This window comes from Lynx canadensis, chromosome F1 (assembly GCF_007474595.2).
Source record: "Lynx canadensis isolate LIC74 chromosome F1, mLynCan4.pri.v2, whole genome shotgun sequence".
Lineage (NCBI taxonomy): Eukaryota > Metazoa > Chordata > Mammalia > Carnivora > Felidae > Lynx > Lynx canadensis.
Window position 1 is genome coordinate 60,074,139 of NC_044319.2, and position 25,884 is coordinate 60,100,022.

General features: G+C 45.4%; 1 long non-coding RNA gene across 1 annotated transcript; it reads left to right on the plus strand.

Moving 5' to 3' along the window:
• The first annotated feature begins 1,602 nt into the window (after nt 1-1,602).
• LOC116737846 lies at nt 1,603-25,884 on the plus strand. The gene is made up of 4 exons (XR_004343110.1): nt 1,603-2,806; nt 5,514-5,663; nt 18,388-18,470; nt 25,668-25,884. It is a non-coding gene; the product is annotated as an uncharacterized LOC116737846 (long non-coding RNA).

The following is a 25,884-nucleotide window of genomic DNA, read 5'->3' on the forward strand; positions in this document are numbered from 1 at the left end:
TTTGCACTATTTCTTCTTTGGGGGAGGCACACACTGTATTAGGCCTACCTCACATTGCATTTGGTGCTGGTTGGATGAGATCATGATCCTGTCCTCTGTAAATAGGTGACTCGGATACTTTCTCATGGATCCTATGTAATTGTCCTGTAACTTACTGGGTGACTCTGAACTTGGGTTCCATTGGGTGAAGTTACTAGGTGACCTGGTTTCCTCAGCTCTCAAATGAGGGGAGTGGGGTTGGACCTTAGTTAGGCTAGATGATAATTAATATCCCTTCCAGTTCAAATATTCTGTGACTTTCCTGGGTACTGGGCAAAGCTCAAGTTCTAATCACAGAAACACCTGTGAACCCCTTCCACTGCAGACATTAGCTCCATCCTCTGTGGCTCTGGGTGAAAAGTGACACATTATCGGTAGGGACCATGGGCACAATGTCCAGTTTCATACCTGGAAGGCACGAGGCCACGAAGTGTCCAGAACCCAGTACGAGAAGTAATAAGGAAGTTCTCTGAGAGCAGGGATGATTTACATCCCGTAAGATTAAGTGTGGCTCTGTCTCAAGGAAAACCTAAAATAACTGTTTTAAAGCAGTGGTTCTCAAAGTGTGGTTCCTGAACCAGCATTATCAGCATCATTTGAGAGCTTATTAGAAATGCAGATTCTTGGGGCGCCTGGGTGGCGCAGTTGGTTAAGCGTCCGACTTCAGCCAGGTCACGATCCGCGGTCCGTGAGTTCGAGCCCCGCGTAGGGCTCTGGGCTGATGGCTCAGAGCCTGGAGCCTGTTTCCGATTCTGTGTCTCCCTCTCTCTCTGCCCCTCCCCCGTTCATGCTCTGTCTCTCTCTCTGTCCCAAAAATAAATAAAAAAAAAAAAAAGTTGAAAAAAAAAAAGAAAAAAAAAAAAGAAATGCAGATTCTTAGGCCTCAGTCATACCTGAAGAATCAGAAATTGGAGCCCAGCCATCTATGGCCTAATGAGCCCTCCGCATGATTCTGATGTATGTTAAAGTTTGAGAACCGCTGGCCTAAACATACCAAGATTATTCTATTATGGAAAAAGAGGTCTGGCGGATGACCTCGTGGGCTGAGAGAATGTCACCAGGAACCTAAACTGACCATCCACCTGTTTTACCAGACTTGGTTCTGAATGATTTTGGCTTGCCCTGAAAAATAAATTCCATTCTCAAAGCAAAAAGACCCAGTGGTGATTACAGGTACCCAATATAATTTGGTTCATTTATTGAAAAGAATTCACAAATATGAGTTCTAAAAATATTTTAAGCGATGGCACCATCATTGGGTTGTGCGCTTCCTAAGGTGAGGTGCCACTCACATGGATGTGTGTAGTCTTTGGTGTGTTTGTTTAAAAATTGACCTAATTAATTCATGGTCATACATCTTAGTAACATTATAAGGCCATCATCTTTAATGCTTACTTCTTCATTTATTTTGAGAGAAAGAGAGCATGAGAGAGTGCTTGAGCGGGGCAGGGGCAGAGAGAGAGGGAGAGAAAGAATCCCAAGCAGGCTCCACGCTCAACATGGAGCCTGACATAGAGCTCAGTCTCACAACTGTGAGGCCATGGCCTGAGCCGAAATCAAGAGTCGGGCACTCAACTGACTGAGCCACCCAGGTGCCCCTATAAGGCCATATCTTGCAGTCCTTTTGTAACCCTCTCATAACATACTTCTTTCTGGCCACTGAGTAAACTTTCAATAAATAATGATTGAGTTAAATGGGTGACTTTATAGAGACCAAGGCAAGGCAAGATGAAATCAAGAATCAAACACTGATCTGGATAACTAAATCAGTGTAGACAGAAATGTAAGATGTTTCAGAATCTCAAACATTTGGTTCTCCATTGTAGATTTTTTCCTTTTTCAATAATAGTTTGGGTTATGTTGATTTGAACAGGGGACTGAGAGCTAGGACCCAAGTTAAAAGCTCTGCGTTGGAGAAATTGGGAAAGTCACTTACACTCATTTTGTATCCCATTTCTTTTCCCTACAGGCAAGGGTTTTTACAAATAAAAGAGTTGGACAAGAGCTAGTCCATGAATCTGTCTTCTGCTCCTGAGGGGATACGTATGCAGGGCCTCTCCGTAGAGAGAATGGCACATTCTCAGTGGCACCTTTAGGACACAGCAGATACCTACCGTCGACCCCCATTCCTTCAGATGTGACTATTTTCCATTGGTCTGTATGGATCTGCGGGTGGGAGAATTATGGGGTGACCTTGAAGACAGAATGACACAGTGTGTTCTCATTTCTAACCTATCTGAGAAGCCTAGATGGTTTAGGAAATTGGAATAATTTCCTTTCATTTTCGCAGAGAGCTGTGGTTTCTAAGAAAAAATATCAATGTTTTCGACCAATTCCTTCCACAAAGACTGGAAAAACCATGCCCTATCTGCTTAGCCCAGGCACTGTGGGCCAGACAAGACAGTTGCCTATTTACACGAGCAGAAAACAAAGCCACTTCTAGATCAGGCTATCTGACTGCTGCAGATCAGATCAGCAGCACTGAATGGGCTCATCGCAGGGCCAGCTCCGGGTACCCCAGAAGACACGGGGCTGGCAGGGTCTACTCGCAGGTTCTCTGCCCAGCATTCATTCTGGCTTCTTCTTGACCAGCAGAACTCCTGCATCATTGAGGGCAGCAAGGTGTCCACTGAAAAGCGACACTTTTTCAGCTTCCTTTTCTCCTTACCTGTAGCCTTGTGACCTTGTTCTGGTCCTTGAAATCCAAACGGAGCCTTCACGTGGATCTCCAGGAAGACTCTCTAAAGACTGCCGATTCAGCCCAGAGGTGTGCCTGTGTTATTATTGTTCTACTCTTTCTCCTCGCTGCTGCCCGGAATTGAAAGATGGCATCTGGAGCCTCAGCGGTCATGCTGGGCCGTAAGTGTAGAAGCCAGGCACTGAGGTTGGCAGAGCAGAAAGGCGGAAGGATTAGTCCCTGTTGACTTCGTATCAATCATGGGTTGCCTCCCCAAAGACCTCTTTTATGTGGCAGAGTAACTTTTTTGTGTTTAGACCTCAGTCAGTTTGGGCTTTCCATTATATGTGGTCGCATCTAATCCCAGCTGATACCGGTAGTCCCTGCTCTCACTTCGTGCCTGTGGATATGCTGTGGAGTCTGGCACATTCAGGTGCACGCATGTGGTCCCTACTGTGGAGTGTATCACTCTTCGGTCAGAGTCTTCGAGGATTGGAGTGAAGGACGAGGGGATGGCAGGGGTATTTTCACAATTAGCGTACCAGGCTTCCCTAACTCCCATGAGAGGGTCACAGGATGTTAACGATGACCTGGTTTAGTTCCTACGTCACCGCCTGCCCTTCTACATTGTGGGCCCAGGTTCATTATCTGGTACGTGTGAGATGGAGATTTCAATCACCAGGGGTTTGGGGACCTGGAAGGAAACCTTGGACCACCGAATCAACACCTCTGCTTGAAGCATGAAGTGGAGACGAGACTACATGGGTGATGATCTCTCTGAAGTGATTCCATATGGTCTGGATTTCAGCTGCAGAATGCAGCCTGACGAACAAGGTTCAGGCTTGGCTCCTTGTATCTGAGTGTTCTCTTTGAGTGTGCTCAGGAATTTTTGACTAGGTAAACCAATTGCAACTGAAGTTGACCATGGATCCCAGCTCATAATTCCAGTATATAATTTTTTGTAATGCTTATTTTTGAGAGAGTGAGAGAGAGACAGAGACAGAGACCTAGCATGAGTGGGGGAGGGGCAGAGACACACACACACACACACACACACACACACACACACACACACACAGAATCCGAAGCAGGCTCTGGGCTCTGAGCTGTCAGCACAGAGCCTGACACAGGGCTCAAACTCACGAACCATAAGATCATGACCTGAGCCAAAGTTGGACACTTACTGACTGAGCCACCCAGGTGCCCCAAGTTCTGTAGATTTTAACTCATGCACCGAGTCTTGCCAAATACCACCACTAACAGAACACAGAACAATCCCAACACCTCGTGAATTTCCTTGTGCTACCTGGTAGTTTTTTAAAATACCTTTCCTGAGTTATAATCACATACCATACAGTCCACCCATTTAAAGTGTGCAGTGTGATGGCTTTTAATATATTCACAGATAATGTGCAGCCTCCATCAGTAAATTTTAGAACATTTTCATCACCTCCAAGAGAAGCCCCTTACCCTTTAGCAATCCACTTATCTTTCCATCCTTGTCCCAGGCAACCACTAGTCTGCTTTCTGTCTCTATAGATTTGCCTGTTCTGGACATTTCCTATAAATGGAATTATGTAATATGTGGTCTTTTGTTACTGGCTTCTGTCTCTTAGCATACCATTTTCAAGGCTACTCCGTGCTGTGGCATGTATCACTATTTCTTTCCTTTTCATGGTCCAGCGACATTCCATTGCATGAGATACCACATGTTCTTTAGTTAATGGACATTTGTATGGTTCCCACCTTTTAGCTATTGTGAACAGTGCTACTGTGAACACTTGTGTACAAGTTTTTGTTTGAACAACCTGTTTTCGGTGCTTTTGGGTATGGAAGTAGGAGCGGAATTGTTGGGTCATGTGTACTTTTATGTTGAAGTTTTTAAGGAATCACCAAATTGATTTCCCACGCTGGCTTAGCTGTTTTATGTTCCCACCAGCAATATATGAGGGTTCTAATTTCTCTGCATCTTTACTAACGTTTGTAATTTTCTGTTTTTGCTTATAGCCATCATGGTGGGTGGAAAGTTACATGGTCGTTTTTTGGATTGTAATAGTCTCACACGCTGGGTGAAAAATGTAGACATTTTTGTCCTGTTTTTTTTGCTTTCAGCCAATTGAAACTTAGCAAAACATAGACTTTCAGAATGAGAGATTTGTATAAAGGGGGAATTGGCAGAGAAAATGAATCAAAAGGAATGGTCTATAAACACAATATGAGGAAGAGCAAAATGTTATATGAAAATCATGGGTCCAATATACACTTCAATCAATGCATATTATTTGTTCCTACCATGTGCCAGGCTCTGTGCTAGGCACTTGGGGCTTAAAACTTAAATAGGAACAGAGCCTTTAGAATGTTTACTGTATGGAGCCGGTGCTCAGAGGAGGGGCCCTTTACACAGTCTAGGTATCAGGAAGGCTTCTTGGAGGCAGGGGGATGGAAAGTAAAGAAATTCTCATCAGAAAATAAGGGACACTAGAAAGTATTTGAGGGGGAAAGAACTCATGCTGGAACATTTGGGAACTATCTTCCGGATGGCCTATTTTTTTTTTTTTTTTTTTTTGCCTTTCGGCTAAAATCTTGATTAGCCTGATTTCTTTCATTTCCCAATCTGCAATTGGTGGGTAGAATTCTTTCTTGAGGAAAATAAATCATAACTAAGACTTTTGTAAATATTGCTAGCTTTTGATTATTTGCACTAATTAAAGGGGAATGTATAATTCAGGATGGCAACAACGTAAATGGTTTATATTGACTTTGGAATATGTTTTTTGTTTTTTTCTGAAATTCCCAGATGTTGCTGTGTCGGATGTTCTCAGAACACACAGACCCGACTACGGCATGATGCCCTAGGAAGTGGGCTCTGTAGTGCTTCAGGATGATGCGTCGGCCTAAGCAGACACATTTTCTTCAGACGGTGCTTATGGGGCACACCTTTCCTGCGGTGAGAATTCATTGTTTGGGCTTTAGGTTTTCTGTCTCCTGATTATACTAAAAAGGAGGAATAATTCCAAAATTGTTTGCTCTGTTTTAGAGTTGGCAAAAAATCCTCGGAGATCACCTGTGCTGCCCATTCTTTCTTGGTACCATAAATAAAACCTTTTTGCCAAATTCAGGGGAGGAAAAGAAATTCTTCTGATATGATCAAATTCTTTTGATGACACCCTGTGGCTTTTTAAATAAACACAAGTAACTTATTAATTCATGTCCCAAGTAGCGGCCTAGACATTGCCATAAAATATACACACATATACAATGGACCAGATTTTGGATGACTTGTTTCTGAAGGGTTGCCAATGGAGAACAGACTCTAATCCCAAATAAATAACATTGCCAATTGGTCAAAGTAAGAAATAGATTCACATATGTATAATAAAACCTGAAACTCATTTGGGCTACTTAAGAAGAATTAGCAACAAGTCTTTCTTAAAATTGTTTTAATTAAAAAAGTTTTTTTTATTTAAAAAAATTTTTAATGTTTATTTTTGAGAAAGAGAGACAGAGCATGAGCAGGGGAAAGGCAAAGAGAGGGAGACACAGAATTGGAAGCAGGCTCCAGGCTCTGAGCTGTCAGCACGGAGCCTGATCTGGATTCGAACCCACAAACCATGAGATCATGACCTGAGCTGAAGTTGGACACTTAACCAACTGGGCCACCCAGGCACCAGGGGCACGTTAGCCAGGGGCTAAGTTCATGGTCTTGTGGGTTCATGAGTTCAAGCCTGTGTTGGGCTCTGTGCTGACGGCTCAGAGCCTGGAGCCTGCTTCCAATTCTGTGTCTCCCTCTCTCTCTGCCCCTCCCCTGCTTGCTCTCTGTCTCACTCACTCTCTCTCTCAAAAATAATAAGCATTAAAAAAAATTGGAAAATAAAGATCCTTCAGTATCTGGTTTGAATGAATAATAAAAAGTAATTTGTAATTAGCACACCAGTTATATATTTGCTATCTATTGCTACGTAGCACATTATCCCAAAACTTAATGACTTAAAGTAACAATAAACATTTCTTATCTTATGTAGTTTCTGGAAATGGATTAGCTAGTGTTTCTGGCTCAGGGATTGTCATGAGACTGTAGTCAAGCTGTCAGCCAAGTCTGCAGTCATCTGGAGGTTTGACTGGGGCTGGAGGACCTGCTTCCAAGATGGCGTACCCACATGGTTGGAAAACTGATTTCTCAGTCCCCTTTCTAGTGAAACTTGCTCAAAGCCTGCTTGAGTATTATCACAGCATGACAGCTAGCTTCTCCCAAAACAAGATCTGAGGGGGCAAGGCAGAAATAGCAATGTCTTTTATGACCTAGTGTAGGAAGTCACACATCATCACTTGAGCCATATTTTATTGACCACACCAAGACGCCCTGATACAGTGTGGCCAAGACTGCACAAGGGTGTGCATACCAGGAGGTACTGGAGGTACCAGGAGGCATCACTGGATGCCATCTTGAAGGCTGACCACCACGAGCTGTTAGTACATAATTGGAAATGAGTCACTCCAAAAGAGAATTGGATTAATTACTTTCCTATTCTGGCAATTAGCATCCAACTATTATAAAAAAAATTCCAAGTGGGTGAAGTCAAATTGTGAATTTGAGCACTTTCAGGATGAGAGGTTTATGATCAACATCAAGATAAGTCATTAGCTCAGGGTCATAGAAGACCATCTACAGTTAGCTGGATTCTACTCTTTGCCATTGTGAGTACAGAGCCCTTGGGTATTGGTACCCTTCCCAGATTCTTCAATAGTGATTTCATGCCACCTCTTGTGTCATCTTCATCATGAAGCTACTCAGCTGGCTTGGTTCTGGTGGTGGCTTCCAACCATTTCTCTCTCTACTGAGGACGTTCCCTCACATTGCACACTCTCACGGGCAACTCTCAGATTATATGCATCTCCCAGACCACTAGGTGCTAGCCCATTTTGTTTTCTTTTAAATTCAAGAAACGTATTAGAATACCAGTGAATGAGAGGGGGGGTTATGCTAGGGATAAACTCAACCCTGTTCTGATTTATATGAATCAGAAAAGCATGTGTACAAACACATAAGGCATTTACAAACATTAGCACATTGACTATTACTAGGAACAAGTCTCTCTTAACACATTAGTGTGTTCACCCTGAGATTGAGGGCCTCAGTAAGGACACTGGCATGGTGAATTCAAATCTGAAACCCGGACTGGCCTGTTAGTTCTTCCGTGTTTCCTGGTAGGCTGGGAAGCATCTGCCACTAATTATAGGGTAAACTGAGTGAGCGTGTCTGTGTGACTGGTCCCTGCCCATTTAAACAGACTTCTCTTCCACCAGCAAATGGGCCCTGAGAAGTATTTAAAGGAGAAGCGTGGACATTGGCTTCAAACGGCCAGAAGTTTTTCAGACTGATTCCTGTCTTCCCATGTCAACTCACTGTTTTTGTCTTTACCTCCCTTTTTCTCCAACCCTATTTTCTTTGTACCTTGGCTCTGATATCCACCAGGTCCCCGTGCTCCAATGATGGGTGTAGACGTGTTTGTTGAATTCACTCTCTGGATCTGAGCCACCTTGGCTGCACTATGCTGAAGCGCTTCGCCCCTGCCACCATCCCATGGTGTGAGTCTGTCCCTACTCCCTTTGAGCCCCAGTGGCCACCGGTAGGGATCACACCTGTTATTCTACACAAATGCATCACTACCCCCCGGGGCAAAGAAGTCAATGACCATCAGATAGGATTATTACCATCATTGTAATTCATCAAATGAATTTTCATTTATTGCGGTTCATTTATTCAAATTCAGACATTTGTTCTTAGAAAGGCTTTTCTATTCCTTTCTTAATAAATGAGTATTTATGTGGTGAGTTTTCTTCCAGTTAACACATGAGAAAACCAAGGTTGAGAAAAAGTAAGCCACATAGCCACTAAGTTATGGGGAGAGGATTAGAATCTCAGCCTTCCAATATTTGGTCTAAAATGATTTTTTTAAGTTTGTTTATTTTAAGAGAGAGAGAGAGTGAAAGAGAGCACACAGGAGTGGGGGAGGGGCAGGGGGAGAGAGGGAGAGAGGGAGAGAGGGAGAGAGGGAGAGAGGGAGAGAGAGAGAGAGAGAGAGAGAGAGAGAGAGAAAACCAAGCAGGCTCCACAATGTTAGCGCAGGCCCTCACATGGGGCTCAATCTCACGAACCATGAGATTATGACGTGAGCCGAAATCAAGAGTTGGACGCTTAACGGACTGAGCCACCCAGGTGCCCCTGGACTTTGTTTTTAAAAGAAAATGTGCAGTGACTTTCACCATTTGATGTAATAATTGTCTCCCAGCATTAGAGAATTAAATTCAACTTAGGTTGAATAGAAGGGTAGTGGCAAGGGGCACCTGGCTGGCTCAGTCAGGAGAGCATGAGACTTGATCTCAGGGTTGTGAGTTCAAGCCCCATGTTGGACATGGAGGCTACTTTATTTTTATTAAAAATTTTTTTTTTACATTTATTTATTTTTGAGAGACAGAGACAGAGCATGAGCAAGGGAGGGGCAGAGAGAGAGAGACAGAATCTGAAGCAGGCTCCAGGCTCTGAGCTGTCAGCACAGAGCTTGACGCGGGGCTCGAACCCACGAACCATAAGATCATGACCTGAGCTGAAGTCGGATACTTAACCGACCGAGCCACCCAGGCACCCCTGGAGCCTACTTTAAAAAAAGCACAAACCAGAAGTTAGAAGGGCAGTGGCAAAAGTGTCAGAATGATGGGGGTTTGGGAAGAAGTGCATTTGTAGTTCTTCATCTTTGCACTTTGGTATAGATAATGAAGATCCCACCTGCTAAAAATGTTCTTAATTTTTAAGTACTTGTTGCAAAGCTACTGGGGGTAAGGCATTTACCTTGATATGAGGGACGCTGTAGGGTCCATATTTTGGGGAATATTATAACCTGAAGTACTTGAAGTATCCTTTGAGGGCTATTCTAATAATTTCTCTGTGAGATATTTTTGTGTCTTGTGTGGGGATGTTGTGGAGAACCTGGTCGGCCACATGATGCTGTGTTCCTTCGTAATGATGGAGAGATCTTTTGGATCTCAGCATGTGCAAGAGCTGCTCAGAAACCCTAAGTCTCAAAACCTACTGCATTTCCTTCTTTGAGTTTGTCTTCCAGCTTGTGTTTCTGTGTACTAACTTTGCCCCAGCGTTATCTTTGAGTGTTGCTCAATTTTATCTTTGCCTTGATTTTCCTCCCTTTTTATGTATAGTATCCTGTGGTCCTGCATAGCCCTGACATGATTCTGAATGTGAATGAGTGTCTACATTAACTTGGACAGATATAATAATTTTACAGACACCTGTGGAGGAAGGTTATTTATTTATTTATTTATTTATTTATTTATTTATTTAGAGAGTACGTGTGCGCGAGTGCGAGAGGGGGAGGGGGAAAGGCAGCGAGGGAGAGAGAGAAAATCTTAAGCAGGCTCCACGCTCAGCACAGAGCCAGTCCAGGGCTCGATCCCACGACCCTGGGGTCATGACCTAAGCTGAAGTCAAGAGCCAGCCAGCCAGCCTGAGCCACCCAGACGCCCCTGGAGGAAGTTTTAACAAACAGATGAGATTCATTTTGGTTTAGTAATACTTATTGCTTAGAAACAATGTGTTATCAACAAAGGAGGGAGTAGAGATGGAAGAAGTAAGAGGGCATAGGCTGTCGGGTCATTTTCTACAGGCTGCGTGTCCGGTCAGTGGCCCAGAGAGGCTCCACCGAGAAGGCTGTGTGACTTTGCTTCTGGAAGCCCTTCAGGACAGCACAGTGCTATCTGAGAAACTGTCAGGGCCACCCAGAAGACTGACTGGTTGATTGATCTCATGGGATTACTTAGTATAATGCTTTCATTGAACTTTTTTTCTGTACTGGAAGAGTATATGGGGAAGAAGAAAGGGTTCCAGCAAGAGTTTTCTCTGGGGGCCAAAAACATAACCAGTGGTTCTCAATGTGTGGTCCAGCATCATTGCCATCACTGGGGAATGTGCTAGAAATGTAAGTCTTCAGGCCTCACCCAGAGCTACTGAATCAGAAATTCTGAGTGTGTGGCCTAGAAATCTGTATTGTAACAAGCCCTCCAGCTGATTCTTCATGCTCGGGTGTGAGAGCTGTGGGCATTTAGAAGTCAAGAGCATGAGCTCTGGACTCTGACCTCCTTTGCTAGAATCCTGGCACCACCCCTTATTTAAGCTGTGCAACTCTGGGAGCATTGCTAGATCTCTCTGTACTTTAGTTTTCCCATCTGTAAGTATCTGGAGAGAATTATAGTACCACCTTCAGAAAGTTGTAATAAGGATTAGATTTGTGAATATACTCAAGAGTAGTACCTGGCACATAATAGCAGCTCAGTAAATGTTAGCCATTATTATCAGCGGACTTCTTGTCATGGAAAAGTGGGAGAGGGTTTGTTGCTCTAGCCTCTCTCCATAAGAACCCGCGAAGCTCATGCAGCCTTCTGTGAGGAACAGCTACAGGCTGGAATTGCTGGGATAGTGCAGAACACGAGATGCTCAAAGCCCCGTCTGCGCATATCATGTATGTCGCCTTAGAGATAGCCCTGAGTTGTGAGAAACTCAGTTTCCTTCTCAGCATTGGTAAGATCCGTTTCTGACCTGTGGGACAGAGAATTGATTCCTCGATTTTGGGCGAAACCCCAAGTGTCTGAGGGATCACAAAGGTGTTGCAGAATTCACCAAAAAAGTCTGAAAGTAATATCACCTAAAATTAACTTTAAATATCTTAAAAGAAGTTCTAGTTTGCCCAGATTTTCGAAAACTGTGCCCTAGGGGGTGGTGGGGAATGGGGGAATCTAGAAAGAACCAAATGGCTATTGGCCGTTGTAACCTCTCTCCAAAGCCTGGGGATCACCGTTGCAATGTTTAAATGGATTATTTTCGAAAGTTGCTACAGACACACTCATCAACACGGCCTCAAGACCCACTTTCCAGTTGCGATAGGGTGGCATTGTGATTTCCCTTCTCCCAAGGTTTGAAATTTTTCCAAGATGATGTGCAGCTTGACTGAATTAAATCCTTGTCAATAAGATGAAATACACCAGATCAATTGGGGGTTTTCTTTTGGCAGCCCCCACAGCCAAGCCGGCTCATCTGTACGGCGGATCCACTCAATCATGCAATAGTAGTTGCTGACATGACCAGAAAGAGTGATTTGTTGGGGAAAAATGGTTGGAATTGGAAAGGGCTGGGATTAAACGCAGGAGTTCAGAGGTTCCATGCTGTGCCTGAGCAGCCCAGGGGCTCCGGCGGCCTCTTTTTCTAGTTCCGGCGGAGTCACTAAATGGAAGGAGAGGACACGGGCCAAGCTGGGTCAAGGTCTTTGGATGAATGTGCACGGGTAGTCCTAGAGTGTCCTGGAGATTCTAGCCCCCCCCATCTCTCTCTTTCTCTCTCTCTCTCTCTCTCTCTCTCTCATTCTCTCGTTCTCATGTTCCAGACCTGAGAACCTGTTGAGGCCAAAGAGAATGAATTCTGAGGTCCAGTCCTAGGTCCAAGAGCCAGAAAGCAGAGCTCAGCGGTCTGGTTGTGTAGACAACAGCCAAGTGCTTTTCTTATCTCAGTACATTCTTCTCCTAGCCCACCCCTCCCCCTCACCATCTCTCCTCATCAAACTTCCCAGTGAATTAGGCTGTTGCTTTGACAACAGCTGGGAAGGGGGGTGGGGGGGATGGTGAAGTGGAGGACTGGAAAGTTCCACGTCACTCTGTGGCAGAACTGCTGATGAGACCCAGGAAGGAGCACAGAATGAGATGTTGGCTTGAGGATTGCAAACATTGGCAACGCAGGATGATTTACCCCGGGCTGGAGAGGCTTCTCTTATTCCTTCGCCTGCCCCCCCAGGAAGCCTCTAGGACTCTGAAAATAATGGATTTATCTCATGGGAGAGAGCTGGTGTCTGGCCAAGAGAAAAGCATCCTGATAGCAACAGGTCGAAGCCTCACGTTGTGGCAGGATTTATGATGGGGGTTTATCAGCCAGAGAGAGAGGCAGTGTGGGGAGGCCTGGGCGGTGTCTCTCCCCACAGGAATGTTCTGCATGATCCCTTTACTACATGAAAAATGAAGTGTGGTGGGCTAGTGGGGAGACCTCGTAAAGCTCGGGTGATCACACAGACTTGGATACGGAGCCTGGCTTCAGAGCATAAGAAATACCCAGGCTATACCAGTGAAGGGGTGTGGACATAAATAATGGGCAACTCCCATAAAAAAGGTCAAACGTCTGACTTCAAATAACATGCTTTTTCTTCCTGAGCCGAGTTGCCGAGAGTTGAATGAGGGTCAGATTTGCATCCACATCTCTCCCTAGCTCAGCTCTTGGCTTGCCTCGTTTTCTCCCCAGGGTGTATTAAAAACAGAGCTGCTTCACGTGAATGTGATGGTTCCCATTCGGAACCTTGCCTCGGCTTTGGTTTTTCTCTATCATCCTGAAGGGGGAAATGTCCCCCATAGCTTCCAGGTCACTTGCGAGCTATTTGGGTTTGGAAATGAAATGAGACCCTTGGAAAGCGTGCCTCTTTACTCATACTTCGCTGATGTTAGTAAGACTCGGTCATTCTCCAGCCCCGGGTCAGGGGTCAGGCAGCCATAAACCTGCCCGCGGAATTTCTTCCGGGCAGAATTACTTTCTCTTTCTCTCTTCTTTTGCTATGGAAGGAAAGGATTTTGGAAAAAACGGTTTGCTTTTGCTCTGTGGTTTTTGTTTTTGTTTTTTGTTTCTCTGTTTTGGTGGCTCTTTAGAGCTAATCTTCTGGCCTGACAAAGCACCTGAAAATACATGTGTAAACAGTGATGGCCTATCTGCCTGATTCACCCCTGCCCCGGCCCCCGCCCCTGCTTCTTTGAGTCTTAGACTCAGCAGCTGGAATCCTTAACTCCCAGGGAGAGATCTAGCCTTAACCTTAGGCTTTGAAGTTGATTTTATTCCTGGCCGAGGGTTGTAAGGAGACCCAGGGCAGGAGTGGGCTGAGGTGGAAGTCAGTTTCCCTCGCTGCTGTCTGACCGGTGCCTTCAGTCCCCAGCTGGGCCCTGGTCCTCATGGTCTGTTCCAGCCTTCCTGCTGTTTGTCCTCTGTGGCACTGGCCCTTCTGGCCATCACCTGTCCCTCCCTTGGTTTCTAGGCAGCCACTCGTTTCCTGGTTCTTCTCCTGCTTCTCCCAGAAAATTCACCGCCTCCTTGGCATGCTCTCCTCTGCTCCCCCCCCCACCCCCCACCCCGAAACGTTGACATTCCTTAGGGCTCTACCATTTGTCATTTTCTCCTCTCTGAGTAACCTTATTTACACCTGTGACTTTAATCACCAAGTCTGGGCTACTGGTTCCCAACCATGGAGACTAAGCTCCAGGCGTGTTTCCAGAACTTTCTGGCCACATCGACTTGCAATGACCCGTAGTAGCTGAAACTTACACATTCCAATATGACCTCATTTTCTTCCCCCTCAAGGAAAACTTCTTGTAGTCTTGTTTTTGATAGATGGTTTTCCACCCATCCAGTCCCTCGAGTAAAAAAATCGTGAGTGCTCCTTGACTCCCCCCGCCCCCATCCCCCATGTTCAAACACTCACATGTCCTGATGTTTGTAGTTCAGAAATTTTTCTGGAGCCCTGCCTCTCATTTCTGTTTTCCATATTTACTGCTATTGCTTTGGTCTAAACCCTCACCCTCCTTCCCCTATAAACATATAACATTATAATTCTTGAACAACCATAAGCTCAACAAATATTGGTCGAAAGGATGGATAACCTCTCTAGACTTCGGCAGACTGCTGTGAGGGTTATATGAGATGCTTTACGAAAAGCCTCCTTAGCACAATGTTTGGCTCACAGTAGATGCTCAGGGAACATGAGTTGTTATATGTTATATACAGGAGCTGTTTGAAAGTGTGGGCCTTGGACCCAGGCTGCCTGGTTTCAGACTCTGGTTCCATCCTGTTTTCACTTCTCGTATACGTGATGTCCGTGTCTCCATTTTTTTTTCATCTGTAAGATGAGATGATGATCATACAGCTGTTGGGATTACATTATTTAATTTATGTAAAGCTTTTAGAATAGTGCCTAGCATGTGATAAATGCCCAATATGTCAGTCCTTACTGTCATTATTTTTGTTAGTCTCCCGCTTCCTGGGTTTCATAGTCAACATGTTGGGCTCTGTTAGAGGAAATGTGTGTTCTCTGAGCTCTCATGTGTGGCACCCTAAAATTACGTTGGGGAAAAATCATCACCTCGTTTTCACCAAGTATCATGTCTGTCTCCTGTGGACTTGATAAATACTGAATCACAGTCTTTTTTGCCGCATTTTATAATCGTTCTTTGGGGTGAGCAGCTGTCCTGGTTTTCCTGGGATGAGAGGTTTTCCAGGATGGGGGACTTTTGGTGTAAAACTAAGATAGTCCTGGGCAAACCAGGACAGCTGGTCTTCTTGCCCTTTATCTTCAGTACCCTGAGCTCTTCTGAAGCTCAGCTTCTAAACATGCTTCCCCAAGCATATTTCAGAGGCAAAACCAAAATGCATAAATCAAGGTGACGGGCTTGCATATCACATTGGGAAAATAATCCGGGAGCCCTCACATGCCATCTTCTGTTCTTCTCCACCGAAATGTCACATTCTGGGAATTTCTGGGACAAACCAAGGCTGGTTTTTTTTTTTTTTTTTTTTTTTTTTTTACTGGTGAGAAGAATGACTTCTCATTTCTGGCTCTGTCCTTAAACACTGCAGCTCTCTTTAGCTGAGTCTCTGCGCTGACGAGCAAACCGAGATCCCCTTTCTCATCCGCCAGGCCTTCTCTGCACACGGGCTGCAGGGCCACAGGATCCTGGTGGCAGCTGACCAGCTGTGAGCCCAGCCATTGCAGAGAAGGTGGCTGCTGCTGCCTACCAGCTAATAAGCAGCTTCCCTCTGCTTCACTCCCGAGGCCTCTCCTCCTGTTGTTTCTAAATTGCAGAGTCTCTCTTTCCCTATTGGCACCAGACTTGTCTTCATAGAAAAGAAATCAATTCACATCATTTCCCAGCCCAAATCTGTTGGTTCCGGAGGCCCATAGCATTGGTGCCAAATCCTTGGCTTGCTCTTTGGCTCCTTCACGGTCTGGCCTCCAACGATCTCTCCAAATCCTTCTTGGCTGACTTCTGCTTTCATTATCCAGAGGTCACCACTGTTCCTCAAAGATCACCATGTCTTTGGATTAATCTACTCAGGCTGCTGTAATGAAATACCATCGACTGGGTGGCTTAAGCAACATTTACTTCTCATACTTCTGGAGCCTGGAAATCCAAGATTGAGATTCCAGCCAGTTTGGTTTCTGGGGAGGGTGCTCTTCCTGGCCTGTGACAGCCGCCTTCTCAAGCTGTGTTTTCATAGGGCAGAGAGAGAAAGAGAGAGAGAACTGGTGTCTCTTCCTTTCTTCAAAGGGCACTAATCCCATCACAAGGGCTCCACCTGCATGACCTCATCTAAGCCTAATTGTCACCAAAAAGTCTCACCTCCAAATACTACCACATGGAAGGTAGGGCTTCAACGTTTGAATTTGAGGGGAAACAGTTCAGTCCCTGACACCTTTTAATTAACTCCGGCTTCTGCACATGCTATTTTCTCTGTCTTGCATGCCCTTTCCCTTTGCCAGACAGATTCCTACTCATCTCTTAAAACCCACATAAGAGCTTCCACTCCCTGTGAAGGCTGCCTTGGCTCCCCTCTGGGTGCCTGTAGCATTTTGTCCAGTGCTTAGAGAAGTTGCCACTTTGTACGAGAACATGTTTACATGTCCGTCGCTCCCTGGAGTCTTAGACAGTCTTGAGGGACTGCACTTCTGGAGTATTCTTCTCAGAAAACCCGGTGCCTAGCACAGGTGTGGTTCGGTCATCGAAAGACTGGATGAGAGTGCCAGCCAATCTGTAGCCACGACAGCAGCAGTTAACCTTGACCGGGAGCACTTCCTGGGTGCTGCGGTGCTCTGTGCAGTGCTTTGCAGGTCCCATCTTGGTCCTTGAAGGAAAGCGGTGTTGCTAACCCCACTTGACGTGAAGGCCGTCGCTAATTTGGTTAGCAGCTGGAGTCCATCTTTGCTCCATGCACGCAGAAGGAACTTCAGATATGTCATCAACAGAATGCTTTTTTTATTGTCATTATTATTTATTTATTTTGAGAGACAGATAGAGAGCAAGTGGGGGAGGGGCAGAGAGAGAGGGAGACGGGATCCCAGGCAGACTTTTCGCCGTCAGTGCAGAGCCCGACGCGGGGCTTGAACTCACAAACCGCAAGCTCATGACCTGAGCCGAAATCAGTTAATCAGGGCTCTTAACTGACTAAGACACACAGTCGTCCCCAACAGAATGTTTTTTAAAAGCTTTAAAATACTATATAACCTTTCTCAAGACATTCTAACATATTGAAAGCTCTCATGTATTAAGAATTGATGTGCTAATCACAAGTTCAATGTGGCTCCTAAGGCAACCTCCAAAAAATGATTATATGACATTTCCTTGACGTGATGTCACTTTTAGTTTGTATCTGGAACTTATAAGACTGATTTTCTTTTAAAATATCCTTAGCTAGTTGGTGGGAATGCAAACTGGTGCAGCCACTCTGGAGAACAGTATGGAGGTTCCTCAAAAAATTAAAAATAGAAGTACCTTACAACCCAGTAATTATACTATTAGGTATTTATCCAGAGGATACAAAAATGCTGATTTGAAGGTGCATGTGCTATATTGTTTATAGCAGCCCTATCAATAATAGCCAAATCATGGAAAGAGCCCAAATGTCTATCAACCAATGGATGGATAAAGGAGATGTGGTATATATACACAATGGAATATTACTTGGTGATCAAAAAGAATGAAATCTTGCCATTTGCAACAACGTGGAAGGAACTAGAGTGTATTATGCTAAGTGAAATTAGAGAAAGACAAATGTCATATGATTTCACTCATGTGCAATTTAAGAAACCCAACAGATGAACATAGGGGAAGGGAAGGAAAAATAAAAGAAAAACAGAGAGGGAGGCAAACCATAAGAGACTCTTAAATACAGAGAACAAACTGGGGGTTGCTAGAGGGGAGGTGGGTGGGGGACGGGCTAAATGGGTGATGGGCATTCAGGAGGGCCCTTGTTGGGATGAGCACTGGGTGTCATATGTAAGCAATGAATCATTGGGTTCTGCTCCTGAAACCAATACTACACTGTATATCAACTAACTTGAATAAAAAAAAAATATATATATATATATATATATATGTATAAAAAATTAAAATTTCAGAAAAAAAAATCCTTAGTTAGGATGTTTCATAGAGCCACATTGGCCTTGACCTTGCTGGCCTGAGTCAGGCCTATGTGCCATTTGAGGCCATGTCTCTCACTTGCTTTCCAGGTAATTTCCGCATTCGTTTTAGCGGATGCCTCCACTTTGTGCCACGTACCCGCTTTGGTGTATAATTGGAAGGGCAAAAATTGTTCGGTGAAAAAAAAATTAAGTCAATGCACAGAATAAGGCCCTGAGAACATTTCTGTCAGGTGGACAGACCTCATTATAGCTGCATCATTCTAGATGCCGATAAAGGATACTAAAAGCAACCATAATTTCTTGACTCCTTTTTGTGTTTCAACATTTTACACTGCCTTAATCTTCATATGTGTCCTACAAAGTAAGTGGACTTTTTCCATTTTACAGAGGAAGAAACTGAGGACCAGAAAGTTGCATAACTTGTTCAAGGTCTCCCTTGAGAGAACAGAGGACTTGGGAGCTGAGCCAAGGTTAGTCTTACGTCAGATCGCACGCTCTTCACCTGCGAGCTACACCGTCAGGTGATGCCAATAACACAGTGTCCGCAGACACCCCACATTCTAATCTAGAGTGTGACATCACCAGCCTGTGTTCCCCAAATGTGACCTAGTGCCCATTCTTGGCCTCAGTATTTCTAGGTGGCACGACACATCCTGTGTCACCCGAGCGGCCGATGCTGGAAATAATCCTTGCTCACTCTTCTGTAGGGTTGGAGATTCCTTTGGACATTTTCCCCGGGCAGAGGAGGGGTGGGGCCAGGGTAAGGATATAGTGGATGACAGCTGGCATAGAAGCTTGATAGCAGGGACACGAGCTGACTTGCTTAGTGAGACGCGTTTAAATCTGTCCCTGACCTTTCCCCAGGCGTCATGCCTCCATCTTGTTTCTACTTCTGGTGCGAAGGATCTGGTGAAACGTAATGATGAATAATTCCAAAACCCAAGAAATGTTCTTATTAAGTAGGATTTTTGTCTTGAAAACGGGGCATCTGTGGGCAAGTACAAACTCATCAGGCGACTCCCAAATAAAGTCCTGGGTGGCCCTCCTCATTCTTTCCCACGCTGAGAAAATTTTGGTGGTGGAAACTGCAAATTTGCAAAGCTGTAGCAACTTGAAAATAGTTCTCCAGGCTGTAAAATTTACCCCACTAAAACCACTCTAATTTCTTGAGCCAAAGATCAAACTTTTGCCAGATGTGGTTTTTCCATTGTCATTTCAGCCTTCAGGTGGGAAAGCAATGCTTGATGAGTTTTAATATATGGAAGCTATGTCTCCATGGGCAAAAAGGTATAGGTCAGAGCAGTTAACTGGACAATTCAGTCTACAACCTGGATTTGACGGACCAGTGTCTAGACGTAACTACGTTTGTCCTGGTTTTAATTTTGTAGTTTACCGGTGTCCAGAAGTTTGATTTGGTTAACTTCTACTTAACGACTTGCTTTTGGAATCTGGCCCTGAGTGAGTGCTTCCTTGGATTCCTCCCCCCAGCCCGCCCCCTTCCTTGGGTTTGTTCTCCACGGCTGGAATCAAGGACTGGACAGTGTGAAATGAAGGGCTGGGGCCATCCACTGTGGGCTTCCAGGATGGCTCCCTGGCAGCAGGAGCGCAGTGACCCTGGAAGGCTGATGTGGACTCAGTTCTCCTGATGTAACATGGCTGGCAAAGCTCCAGCTCTGGAATGTTAGCATATTCTTCCACGCTGGTGGTTCAGCCGGCACATGGGAAATTGGACTCGGGTGGGGCCGTCTGGCAACAAATCCAAACCAAAATTGGAATCAGTCCTTTAAGGCCAACTGTGAAAATGTACGTGGGCCCACAGCCCGAAGGCCCAAGGGGCACTGGGAAGGGCGGAGGTGGAATCAAGAACACTTTTAGTGACGTGCTGCAAACACCCCTTACCCAACCTGGCAGGTCTTTGTGTGTGCTGAGATCGGGCTATGGGAAGGGCCACTGAACATCTTCTCGGGCCAGGGAAAAATGGCAGAGGCACAGCATGTGGGGGAACCTATTTTCAAAGATGTCTTAGATTTTTTGTTGTTGTTGTTGCTCGATTGAGAGCTCTATTCATTTTGGAAAAAAAGAAATGGTAGCCTTCGCAGGAGGCAAAGTAGCTAGCCTCGAGCGGGCTTCTGGGATGTCTCCATCGTGGATTACTCACCTCTTCTAATTGCTCAGGAGAAGGCTGGGGCCAGAGGGGGAGCGTCAGGGACATCCACTGCAGGGCTTCTCAACCTGGTCCCACACTGGAATCCCTTGGTGAATATTCTAGAAATACTGATGCCCGGGCTGCATTCCAAGCAAATCAAATCAGAATGTCTGGGGTCCCCACCCGGACATCCACGTGTTCTGATACGGAATTCTGCGGTGCGGCCGAGGTTGAGAAGCACCAAGCTAGGCGAATCTGACATGTGAAGAAATGAACTGTCCAGAGAAGACTCTCACTGAGCCTTCTTGTGCCACGTTACGTTGCTTCTCTTTACTGTAGTTTGGCCATAAATTAAAAGCACACTTCAAGATGTAAGTTTACGAAGTAGCTTTAAGAAATGAGTTCCTTTGAAGGCAAACAGGGATTTAATCACTGGTAATACACTGATGCTTTTTTACAGGAGCGTCTGGCCGGCATGAGCTTATTGTGTCTGGGGCCAGCTGAGCTGAACGTGGGCTCCTTTGTGGCTTCTCCATCGCTGGCCAGCAGGCTGGCCTTCTGTTTCTCCTCCGGGAACCTTGCACACTCCTTTGATTCATGGTGTTAATGGAAAACCTGTAGCTGGTGGTCCGTACATCTGCTGGAGAAACATTTTTCACAGAACTCACCTCATCTGGGGACCATGTGTCCAGGAGAGTTACCGGTTTTTGGCAAAGGGCACATCCAGACCCACGTGCCAGCGTTACCCTCTGGGACATCTGGTTACCAACTAATGACAGGCAGCCAGGTACGCTTACTGGTTTGCTTTGGTCTTGTCCTGGCCAGCACCCCCCCCCCCCCCATATTTGCCCATTGCAACTAAAAATTCTTAGCTAGACTTACCAACAATGCCATTTAATCACATTTAGACCAGATTTCAAGGTGTCGCTGGTCTCTATACGAAAACATTTGAGTTTCTTCTTGTGTTAAAAGAATGACATGGTCTATGATGTAATTTCTAAGGGGTTTAAAAAAATTGCTTGGTCTAGACTAATGGTCTTTAACTCTGGCCACTTTAGACTCACCTGGGGCATTAAAAAAAACACTACTGTCTCCTGGGACCCACCTCATAGATTCTGAAGCAGTCTGTCTGGGGTGGGGCCATGGGGTGGGACCAAAGCCTGAACACTTCTGAATCTCCTCACTGAGTCTAGCTTGCGGTCTGGGCTGACACTAAAACAGGGCTCCGAGCTCTGGATTCTTCCCTGTGACCTTGGTGCTATTTGCAATTTCATTCATTTTATTTATTCAATGAATTTACGTTTAAGAGGGAAATTTTTTTGAAATACTTCCCTAGGTATCCTTTCCTCCAGTCGTACATGCAATCTTTTCTTCACCTTTGCAACCTCATTATGGCTAAAGCAGACATTTATCACCCCTGGGAAGGAGAAGGTAGGTACTGCAAAGAAAGGTGATTTGCAACCTTAGATGCCCTTTAGAGCCACTTGGGAAGCTTTAAAAAATTGGCAGTGCCTGGGATCCACTCCAGACTAATTAAATCAGAATGTGGGGGATGGGTCCAGGGATTACTATAAAAGTACTCCAGGCATAATACTTTTTTGTTATGTGTCCAAGGTGGAGACCGATGATTCTAGTAAGAAATGGATGGCTTACCAACTTACAATGAAATTCTGTTTTTTAAATGGTATTTATTCAGCACTGTTGTTTAAAAAATTATTTTAGAGGAAGAGAGAGAGAAAGTGAGTGGGGGAGAGCAGGAGAAGGGGAGAGAGAGAGAGAGAGAGAGAGAGAGAGAGAAGAGCGAAATCAAGAGTCAGATGCTCAACCGACTGAGCCACCCAGGTGCCCCTACAATGAGATTCTTATTTCTTAAAATCTTGTGTATTCGAACCCGAAGTTTTGACATTTAAGGGAAATTATCTACTGACCTGTAATTGGAAAAGATGGAGGTTAGTTTTGTTATTGGTGATAGGACTTGATGATTTACCTTCATAAATATTTATTGAATAACTAGTATATGCAAGGAAACTGTGATTGGAAACACCTGGGAACTTTTGGCTTGTTTACTTTGGGTCAGGAAGGAGACCAGCGTGGATATACGGGTCTGGGTCCCAGCAGGAAAGAAAAGGCACGCTCGTACTTGATAAGTATATAGGATTTAATAAAGGGACTGTTTATCATGATACAAGCAGGGTTTAGGGAAACCGATAGGGAGGGGTGCAGCTCGTAGGAATGGTGAGTCACAGGGGGAGCCATGAGCAACCCCAGGCCTGAGGGGCCAGGCAGACTAGCTGTGTTAGGAGGGCACCTGACAGAAGCCACAAGCTTCTTGAGAAGGACACAGCATTGCCCAGGGACCCTTCCTGTATAAGATCATTCTAGTCGAGTTCCTGTCTCACCCAGCCCAGAGAACTAAGTCATTCACAACTGGTCCTGGAGGTGAGCAGGCATAAGTGACAGAGTCTATCTTTTGAAGGTGGGTAAACGAGAGGGAAGGAGTAGGTAGCTCCTGATTCTGGCTTGGGAAACTGGTAATCCCGCAGTTTAACAGCCACTGCCCCGTCTCGTGGGACTCTGCCTTTGAGGCTCACTGGGGCTGGAGAGTCTCACGGCAGCACAGAAGACGTCAGCCTGCCATTCATTCATTTATACCTTTACTCATTCTGTGAAATTGAGAAATACTTCCTGAGTGGCTCCCAAGTGCCAGGCACGGTTCTCGCAACAGGAGCTAGAGCGTCGGTAGAGAAGCAGCAGAGGAGCCCGCGTCTGACGCAGCTGGCTCCGAACAAAAACATTCACACCTGTCAGGGGATCGTGTAGAAAAGTGTCGGCAGTCGCTGCCTTAAATCCATTTCTTTTTTTAAAGTTTTTTTATTTAGTTTGAAAGAGATAGAGTGTGTGAGCAGGGGAGAGGCAGAGAGAGAGGGAGAGAGAGAATCCCAAGCAGGCTCCACGCCGTCAGCACAGAGTCCGATGTGGGGCTTGAACTCACAAACCTGAGATCGTGACCTGAGCCGAAACCAAGAGTCGGATGCTTAACCGACTGAGCCACCCAGGCGCCCCTAAAATTCATTTCTTAAAAGGTGCTTTCTGAACTTACATTTGGCGTTATGCTTTGAATTCATGGTAAAACCACAATAAAGAGAAGACACTTGGTGTGGAATTGCACTGCTAAATAAGAAGCTGGCTTTGGCACGAACTAGCCACATAGCATCCTACTGTTGTTCTGGAAATTTCTATTTTCAGTTTCTTAGATGTAGGGATGTGACTTGGGCACTGGGGGTGGGGTGGGGGCTGGGAAATGGCCCTGAAGAAATTTAGGAGAGAAAATAAGCCTTTCCTTGTAGCTGGAGATGGTCTCCATAATAAGGGAGAGAGTTTCATTCATTCATTCATTCATTCATTCATTCATTCACAGACACATTTGTTGGAGGACTGTCATGTGAGGACACAGGGTTGGGTGGCAGGGATCCCCAAATAATGACAGAATCCTTGCCCTCAAGGCGCTGGTGGTTTCCTGGTGATTCAAGTGAGCACGTCACTGTTTACCTGGAGTTTGGTGGGGTTATCCTTGAGGAATCTCTTGAAAATGGTTCATTTGATAAAGGATTTGACCACCTGCCAAATTCTAGCCTGAGTATTTGTGACTTGTGTGCTCTGTGTGTGCACACATGTGCTGGCCTGCACATATGTCCTTCATCTAGAAAGAATTCTCTACTGGGATGAAGTGGGGAGGAAGGACAGAGAAGCACGAAATTTTTCCTTAATGTTTTTCTGGTGCGAAAGTAAGCAGGAACCTAACGCAGCACAGGCTGTGAAGGTAGGAAAATTCTGGTCTACACGATGTTCTCTCTTTTGACTCAGAACCAGGTGATGTCAGCAGGATGTTGGGGTTTCGGGACCAGTCCTAGGGTCCGGTGAAATGGCTCCACTTTATGATCCCTTAGAACAGGGGCCCGTTTTCATGTGAATTCTGCAACGTCTTTGCTGGCAGGTGGAGCGGGGCGGGGGCGGGGGGGGGTGCTTCAAACAAATGGACTTAGCATCTAGGGTTTCTTGTTAGGTTGGCCTCCCTTTGCTAATATCTGGGACTTTTGCCAACGTCTTTGAACACCAAAGGTGAAATCAAAGCCCAGAAGGTGACACGTGTCCGAGAACAGGAGGAAGCCCATTATGTTAATGTGTTCCTCTGTGTCTCTGTCATCATGTACGTGCTTCTGTCCTGACTTTGAGTAGGCGACCTTTAGCTGAGATGTGAGGGTCTGTCCTTCTCACGTCCGACAGCAATGGAGGTTTGTTCCAAATGGAGCAACAGTTAGGCTAGTTGTCCAGTGCTAGTGTCTGTGAGTGAGGAATAGCACCAAGGGAGACCAGGATGGAGTAACTTACCACTGCTCGACCTCGCTGAGAGCCCGAGACCCAACTGGGTCCCAGGAGGACTTGTACAGGAGAGGACTGAGGGGTTTATTTAGGGACATCACAGAGATGCCTTTTGCAGAAACAGGAAAGGAGCAAGGATAGATCCCCTGATAACCTGGGGGTTTGGTGCTTTCTCAGTTCCGGAGGACACAAGGGTAACTCATTGTGGGTGGATGCCACCTGGATGCACTAAATTTCTTTATGGATGTGCCCGGGGTGACTTTGGGGTGTTCATGTGGCCCCACAGGCCGGGGTGGGGGGAGCAGTGGCCGCCCCTTGCATCTCTAACCCTGCTGCTGTCAAGGTTCTGCCCTCATTTGCTTCTGATGTGTATCCTGAACTTCAGGTGACCTATATTTAGATTATGTAAAAAGGGTGGAAAGCAAGTGGCCTTTTTGCTCTAAGGTCAGAGTTCAGCTGTGCTTGATAATGCCGCTTTGATCTCCAGGACCCTGCCTGTCGAGATCTATGGTGTCTGTCAACTAACTTCGCCCCGCACTTGACCTTTTGCTTGCCTGGGCCTGTAGTTACTGCCAAGACTCTAATCCCTCAGCATTGTCACTTCTGGCAAAAAAAAAAAAAAAAAAAAAAAAAAAAAAATCCCAAAAGCCCGAGATTCAGACATTCCAGATTCTGCCCTGGCCCCTTAAAAATACATTTAATGAAGACTTTTTTGAAATAAAAAAAACAAAGAGGGTGAAGGAGTGGTTTTAAGAGGAGACTTCAAACAAATTGTAGAGCCAATGATGCAGAGCTCAGTAACAGTAGTTGGCTTGGCCAGAGTCCTATAGAAGGCACTTGGAATCCTAAGAGCTGGCCGGAATGGAGACATTTGCTGCGGCTCCCTGTTTGGGAGCAGGTGACCCCTCACCCATCAAAGACAGATGCTTATCTCCTGTCCTTCTGAGAATTTCTCCCCGTGCTTTCCTTTGAGTTGCTCATTTTGATATTTTATCATGCAGGCAGCTGAAAAGTACTTCCTTATGTCCAGCTGGAATCTTCGCTACTTAATTTAAAAATCAATTTTCCATCCCTTGTCAATTTCAGTTACTTATTATTATTATTATTATTATTATTATTATTTTGTATGGGTCCTTTCCAGATGTGCACGTGGTTTCCACAGTGTGGTGAACCAACTTGGACACGATACCCTCAGAGGTCTGACTGCCGCACAGCACGTCAGGACCGTTGGCCCAGGACTCAGGAGGAGTCTGGTCGTCTGCCTGCCTAGAACCTATTGCTTGACCTTGGATAAGTCGCTTTCCCTGTCCAGGCATTGTGTCCCTCGCTCTAAGGTAAGGGAATCCAATCACATCATC